Here is a 7365-nt window from a genome sequence, read left to right as displayed (position 1 = left end):
ATCTAACGGTCAATAAAAATGTACTAGATGTTACCTTCCACTTTCAATACTTTATGGGAGTTTCTAAAATGATACTCTCTTCAACATATACCACTGTATTTATAGGCCTACAACTCTTCATTTAAGGCATGCAAATGGGATTCCCTACCTTTAAGACTTTATTTTCATATGAAAAATGTTTGTGCAAAACAATATCAGTGGTTTCATTTTCATGACTGTGCTTTAACTTTTAAGTGGTCGGATCATGGTACATCTGTACCTCTAGATGTAAATACCATGACAACATGAGTCTTATTTATAAAGTCTACTTGCTTATTAAATATTAGAAAATAAAATTGTCATTAGTAGACCTATTTATGCTGTCTTGCACCCATAATTCACTGCTGCTATACACAGTTCTAGCGACTGTGTTATCAAGAAAATTGAATGGCATTTGAAGATGAAACCAATTAAAAGACAACTTTACAAGTGCCAAACTAATAAATGTACATTTCCTCACTTGTGTTTTCTGTACCTACAGATCTTCAATGATTGTGAGACAGTTATGAGTACGCGACAAAGGAAGCGGAGGACTAGTCATGGACATACCTCGGAAGTTGTATGTATACTATACTATTCATGAATATAGAATATAGACATACTGTAGATCTAGATCTACAGATTTTCTTTGTTTTTTATCAAACAAAATTTTTTGAATCCTGAATCTGACTCTAGTGATTAGTCATACAGGAAGCTATTGCAATTGATTGTGCTTTTAAATTGGTTAAAAGGTTGTATAGAAAATTCCCTATAGGACCCTACTGAAAATATGTCTAGACTATAGCTAGGCTTGGTCCCACAGAAATTGCAGATGAGTATTAAAGTTAGTTTACTGACATCCGCCTCCGGCAATCAAGAAGAGCCCCAAGGCCAAACAATGGTAACGGCAAGTAAACCTCTCATTGCCCCTCCATCAAAACTTAACTGATGTCACGGTTTATGTTGCAAATTGTAAGAGTTTCTGTCTTTTTTGTCCTTACCAGACGTCTTCAAGCTACATAGTCAGCAACTGCTGTTTGACCATATCATAGCTATATAAATGTACCGTTTAGGTAATTACAACCACTGTGACTGATCGATCTATAAAGATAGAACTGAGCTGGCAGACGTGTATACATGGTTATATACAGTGTCAGGATTGGATGAATAAACAGGAAAAAGAAGCAGCAAAGTAACAATCATGCATTCTCTCACTAAAAATTAGCAGCTCTGAATTTTGTATTTATGGTGGGACACCACCGTAATTGTAGCACAGTGGCAGTAGTCAAACGAGGGAAAATCTTTAAGTGTTCACAAATTGAGGCACTATGTAACAAAATGTGTTAATTGAATTATTTGAGGGTAATATTGAGTTTGTATTTTAACAAATTGAATTTTAAGGCAAAAATGAAAATCATTTTTCTAGTTTATATGTCCCATTTCTATGTACTTGCAGTTTCCTCGAGGTACTGAAGTTCGTGCATTGTGGCCGCCGAATGGATCATGGTATCCTGCTACTGTAGTTGACTTCAAACAAGGTACTTGGGTTGTGTATCTTTGGGGTATCTTAAAGGGAATGAGGAGTACTGGCAAAGTTTGTAATAATTATTCTTTCTTGTTTCAATTAGGGCCTTAATGTACTGGGAAATTGCATCAAGTGTATTGACTGCGATACTCGGGTGAGCGTCGTGCCCCCCGGGCTCTTGTGTATATATATATATACAGGATGGCCCAGAAAGAACGGACCGGTGTAATTTTTACTTTGTGCTGCAGCAAGGAAACTTTATGATTTATCAGATTTTTTGTGCAGATTGTAGGTCCCTAGCTAAATAAACGATAATGGTTTACCATTCTTCAGAGCAATATTCATTGTCTGATAAAACGAAACACAAAATTTTTGCTAATCCATTCTTTCTGGGCCACCCTGTATATCTAGGTATTTTTATGCCTCCGCCACGAAGTGGTGCCGGAGGCATTATGTTTTCGGGTTGTCCGTCCGTCCGTCCTTCCGTCCGTCCATCCTTCCGTCCGTCCGTAATGAATTTTGTGGACAGGGTAACTATCAAAACCTTTTGAGGTATCCTAATGAATCTTGGCATGTATGTGTATTAGGGGGTGAAGTTGTGCCTATCAACTTTTGGGTGCACATGCTCAAGGTCAAAGGTCAAAAGGTCAAGGTCAAATACATAAAATTTCACTATTTCCACCATATCTATGCAATGCCTGAAGATATTTTCTTGAAACTTAGTGTATCCATGTACTACCCAATTAAGATTCTCTGGTGAAAGTTTGGGTCATGAGGTCAAAGGTCAAAGGTCAAAAGGTCAAGTAAAGATATTAAAACTTCACCTTTTTTCTCTGTACCTTGGAAATTGTTCAAGGTATCCTCATGGAACATAGTATATATACATGTACTGACTGGCAGTGATTATCTAGAAAATTTAGGGTTCATGGGGTCAAATGTCAGGGGTCAAAGGAAAAGGGAAACACTTCAAAATTTTACTATTTCCGTCATGTTTATGCAATGCTGGCAGGATTTTTTTTTTTTTTACACTTGGTGTATGCATGCATAACGTAATAGAGATTCTTTGGAAAGAGTTTTTTTCCTTTTGTTTTTACCTCAAAGGTCAAAAGGTCAAAGAGCAAGTGAAAGTGCTGAACTAAGCTTTTCCTCCATGTGTATCTCGGAAGTGGCTCAAGTTATCTTGAAACATACTACATATTTATGCATGTTCTGCCTGACAGTGATTATTTTATGAATTTTAGGGTCAAAGGCCAGATGAAAATGGTAACAATTTACTATTCAATACAGAAATTGCACTTTTTCTCCATACCTTGAAAATAACTCAATGCATAAACATATGAATGGGTCAAAGTCAAGTTAAAGTCCTTAACTCCCAAATACATGCTCTCCTATTCAAGGAAGGTGAACATTTAACACATTTGTGACAAACTTGTCGTTTTAATATTTTGCCAATTTTGTGAAAATGTAATCACACATTGTCCACATGTACTATCTGGACCTATTAGGAGAATCATGCATTAGGGCGGAGGCATAGCAGTCGCCATAGCGACATTTCTAGTTTGTTTACTAAATTGAAATGTAAAAATTTTACATCCACAAAAAATATTTCATGTACATTTCACTTGTCATCAGTAATTGCGAGCACATGCTGGATGCATCAATGATTAGCATTGATTCATATTGGATGAATAGAAATGAATGTTTTTTGTTTTTTTTTCAGGTCGGTTCTTCATCAAGTACGAAGATGATGAAACACGATGGGTATTTCCTCATCAGATTCGCAGTAAGTTTGACATTAGGTTGAATCATTGTACCATTAATTATATATTTTTTATGCCTCCACCCCAAAGGGTGCCGGGTGTCATGTTTTCGGGTTGTCCGTACGTCCGTTCACACAGTTATATCATTACTATGATATATAAAGAATGTCTTCATGGGTTTTCATCAAATCTGGCTCATGAACACTCCATGATATGTAGATGATGTGATCATTTTTTTTATTCAATAATTTTATTAAGTTCCCACTTTAAAAAACAAATGTCCCCACTCTAAACACTGCATACAGCGTGTTGTCTCTGGAATGTATACACCGTCCTGTTATCAGGTGTGATGAAAGGGGACATTTTGTTAAGAATGTGAGACTACATTTTCTATGTCTGTTAGATTAAATGATTATATCAAGTCTCCACTTTACACCCCTCGTACAGGGTCATTTCCTCAGAATGTACAGTGTGGTGTGTTTAACAGTCACATTTGTTATATGATCTACACTATAGAAGTAAAAGGTGGTAGAAGTCCGGAGCTGCGCACCGTCTCCGGGCATTCTTGGTTCGAATCATGATGAGAAATGTCGTCTGTGCGCAGCTACGGACTGTTACCTTGTACTTCTGTTGAGGATATAATATATAATGAAATGAACTGTTGAACATACTAACATTCCGGGGACATGATCCTGCATTAGGGGTGTTGAGTGGATACATTTTCTGTTAAAAGAAGGACCGTAATTACCAAATAAGACAGACACCGAAAAGTATGTAGTTCATTATTTCAAAACAAAATGCCTCCTTTCCACACACCTCATTTTACAGAACTTTTACAATTACTGAAAAAGACTCAACTATAAAACTCCTGGGGGTGGGGGGGGGGACAAATGGCTCCAGGACTTTAAGCTCTCAAAATAGCTCTGGTAAGTTTGGGTTAAAATTAAAGTTTTCAGTTTTGCAAGCTTTACCAATAAAAGGAACCACATGCATGCTTTCAAGCAGGCAAAGAAACCAAATTCTCGATTGCTCTTTGGATGAAATCTTCTCCTAATTTACATATTTTGGGACTGCACGCTAGTTTCTAGCTTGCAGCAAGCTAGTTACTAGCATGCATGCTTGTTGCAAGCTAGCAACTCGCTTACAAAATTTTCTGTAAGGGTATAAGGCTGTGTACACTCCTTAAATATCTATTCAAAAATACTTTATCTTAATGGGTGTGTACAGTTCTGGTCGAAGCGAGGATTTAGCTTTTAACGTTTTGCGAGATATTCAGAAACCACTCTATGAGATGTCACAGAGCGTGCAATTCTTAGGGGTATCAAAAGTTTATTTTACGAAAATAGGTTTCGAAATGGCTGAGATATCAAAAAACAAGGTAAAACAAAGAGATCCTAATAAAATTATGGCCTGTCGCCTTTTATCATTATCACTTTTTTGGATACATTCCAGTACATTCCAGAGACAACAATCTGTAGGCCTATGTTGTGTGCGGAATAGGGATATTTCGTTATTGAAATTGGGTATGGGTATTGGGATGTGGAGGTAGGGCACATTGCTTTTTTTAAAGTGGGAACTTAACACACTTGTAAAATTAGACTTCATAAATGAAATGAAAGTAAAACACACTGGAAATCTGTAAATAACTGGACAAAAAAGATTGAACATTGTTCCACTATACTCCTGCAGAAACTTATGCATGCTGCAAGCGAGCGACTAGCTGGCGGCTCGCTTAATAAGCAATCATAAGCTAGCGAACAGAACATACTTGCTAAATATTTGCTTATAACTAGCTTAAAATTTGGGCATGTCCTGTTGCATGCTTGCGAAGACCAATGCTGCAAACTGGCAAGCTTGCAAGCTATCAAAAATGTTATCTGCATGCCTGCAAGCTATCAAAAAATGTTTGCCGCATGCTTTCAAGCTATCTTAATATTAACTGTAGTGTAAGCTTTCAGGCTTGCAAGATTTGTCACTACATGGAGCCACTTGCATGCTTGTAAGCTTGCAAGCACCCGAAGAAACCAAATTCTCGATTGCTCTTTGGATGAAATATAACCCTAATTTACATATTTCGGGACTTGCACTTCTTTCTAGCTTGTAGCAAGCTAGTTACTAGCATGCATGCTTGTTGCAAGCTGGCAACTCGCTTAGAAAATTTTCTGCAAGGGTATAAGGCTGTTTACACTCCTTTAATATCTATTTAAAAATACTTTATAAATCTTAACTATGATTCTGCATCATACGAACCGTCTCTGACACCCGGATAGCAGTGATCACGCAGGGAGTGAGGCTTCAGTTGTCAGAGACGGTTCGTATGATGCAGAATCAGAGTTTAATCAGCCTTTTATACTGTAAAAATGTTCAATCCTTTTTATTCAGACAGAGTTGTGTGCACTCTTCTAGTGCATGTTTAATTTGATTTTAACTTATGAAGTCTAATTTTACAAGGGTGTTCCCACTTAAAAAAAAAAGAAAGTAATGTCCCCTCCCTTCACATCTCATACAGAATGGTGACTCGGAAGTGTACACTCTCTCAGCATGTGTTTAGGTTGCGCAGGTCTAATTCAGTACACATACTGCAATTGTATTCTGTTCCTACGTTCAAAAAAGGAATGCCCCTCCCCCCCCCCCCCCCCACCTCACAAAGAGTCATGTCCCCAGCTGCGAATATACACTTTCCAGCTGTGTGTTCAGTTGAATGTCAGGACTAATTCAATAATTTTTATTAAGTTCCTAATTCTAATGAGGAAATATCCCCATTCCGCACACAACATACAGATTGTTGTCTCCGGAATGTACACTTTCAAGGTTTGCATGTTTAATTTTATATCAGGTATCGTACAAAAATTGCATGAAGTTCCCAATTTTTTAAACGAATTGTCGCCACTGCACACATGTCATACAAAATGTTGTCCCCGAAATGAGCTCTATATAGTTTGAGTTAGTTTAATAGTTGGTCTTATCTTTTTCAATTATTGTAAAAGTGTGCTTTCTGGAGACACTCTCCTGTATGAAGTGTGTTGAAAGAGGACATTTTGTTTGAAATGTCGGACTACATTCTTTTCAGTGTTTGTTCAAATGATTAAATAATTGTATTATGTCTCGACTTTACACCCCTCGTACACAGTTATGCACTTGAAATGTACAGTTTATGTGTAATTAACAATTCGTTACGTTATGTCATGTCATATGCACTACACTACAGAAGTAAAAGGTGGTAGAAGTCCGGAGCTGTGCACAGATGATGTTTCTACCCACGATCCGGAACTAGAAAGACCGGATTATAGTAGAAGTCCGGAGCTGTGCACAGATGATGTTTCTACCCACGATCCGGAACTAGAAAGACCGGATTATAGTAGAAGTCCGGAGCTGTGCACAGATGATGTTTCTACCCACGATCCGGAACTAGAAAGACCGGATGATAGTAGAAGTCCGGAGCAGTGCACAGATGATGTTTCTACCCACGATCCGGAACTAGAAAGACCGGATTATAGTAGAAGTCCGGAGCTGTGCACAGATGATGTTTCTACCCACGATCCGGAACTAGAAAGACCGGATTATAGTGATGATACAGGGAGTGAATATGTTCCTGACTCCACACCATCTGAACCTGAGTCTGAATCAGACGACCCTATCACAATTCCAAGTCAAGTAGAACATCACGAAATCATTGTAGTTCAAGTCACTAAAACTAAAAAGGGGAAAAGGACATACGATAAGAAGTACTATTGCTACTACTGTCATAAGGCCAATGCCAAAATAGCAAGGCACCTAAGAAATGTGCATCCAGACGAAACTGAAGTCATTGAGTACTTAAGTGAATGTGATGCAAAGAAAAAAGAAAGCAAGCTCACAGTTCTTAGGAATATGGGGAATTACATTCACAATCGCGAGGTAGTCCTAAAAGGCAAGGGTGAATTTATTGTCTCTCACCGTCCTTCAGGAGAGAGTCGGCACAGTGATTACGACTACTGCAAATTTTGCTATGCCACGCTTTCGAAAAGTAGTCTCTGGAAACATTCCTGTCCTGTGGGGCCAAGTGGTCAGGGAGAAGAAGAG

The 7365-nt window shown here is 38.0% G+C and overlaps 1 long non-coding RNA gene across 1 annotated transcript; it reads left to right on the top strand.

Moving 5' to 3' along the window:
- The first annotated feature begins 376 nt into the window (after window positions 1-376).
- Window positions 377-6875, top strand: LOC139713495 (uncharacterized). The gene is made up of 4 exons (XR_011709643.1): window positions 377-598; window positions 1475-1556; window positions 3264-3326; window positions 6512-6875. It is a non-coding gene; the product is annotated as an uncharacterized lncRNA (long non-coding RNA).
- The last annotated feature ends 490 nt before the right edge of the window (window positions 6876-7365 follow it).

Source organism: Diadema antillarum, unplaced genomic scaffold (genome assembly GCF_040938485.1).
Source record: "Diadema antillarum isolate AM-2024a unplaced genomic scaffold, OU_Dant_1.0 seq00001987_RagTag, whole genome shotgun sequence".
NCBI classification, from domain to species: Eukaryota; Metazoa; Echinodermata; class Echinoidea; order Diadematoida; family Diadematidae; genus Diadema; species Diadema antillarum.
The sequence above is the reverse complement of the archived record's forward strand: the minus strand, read 5'-3'. Positions and strand labels throughout refer to the sequence as shown.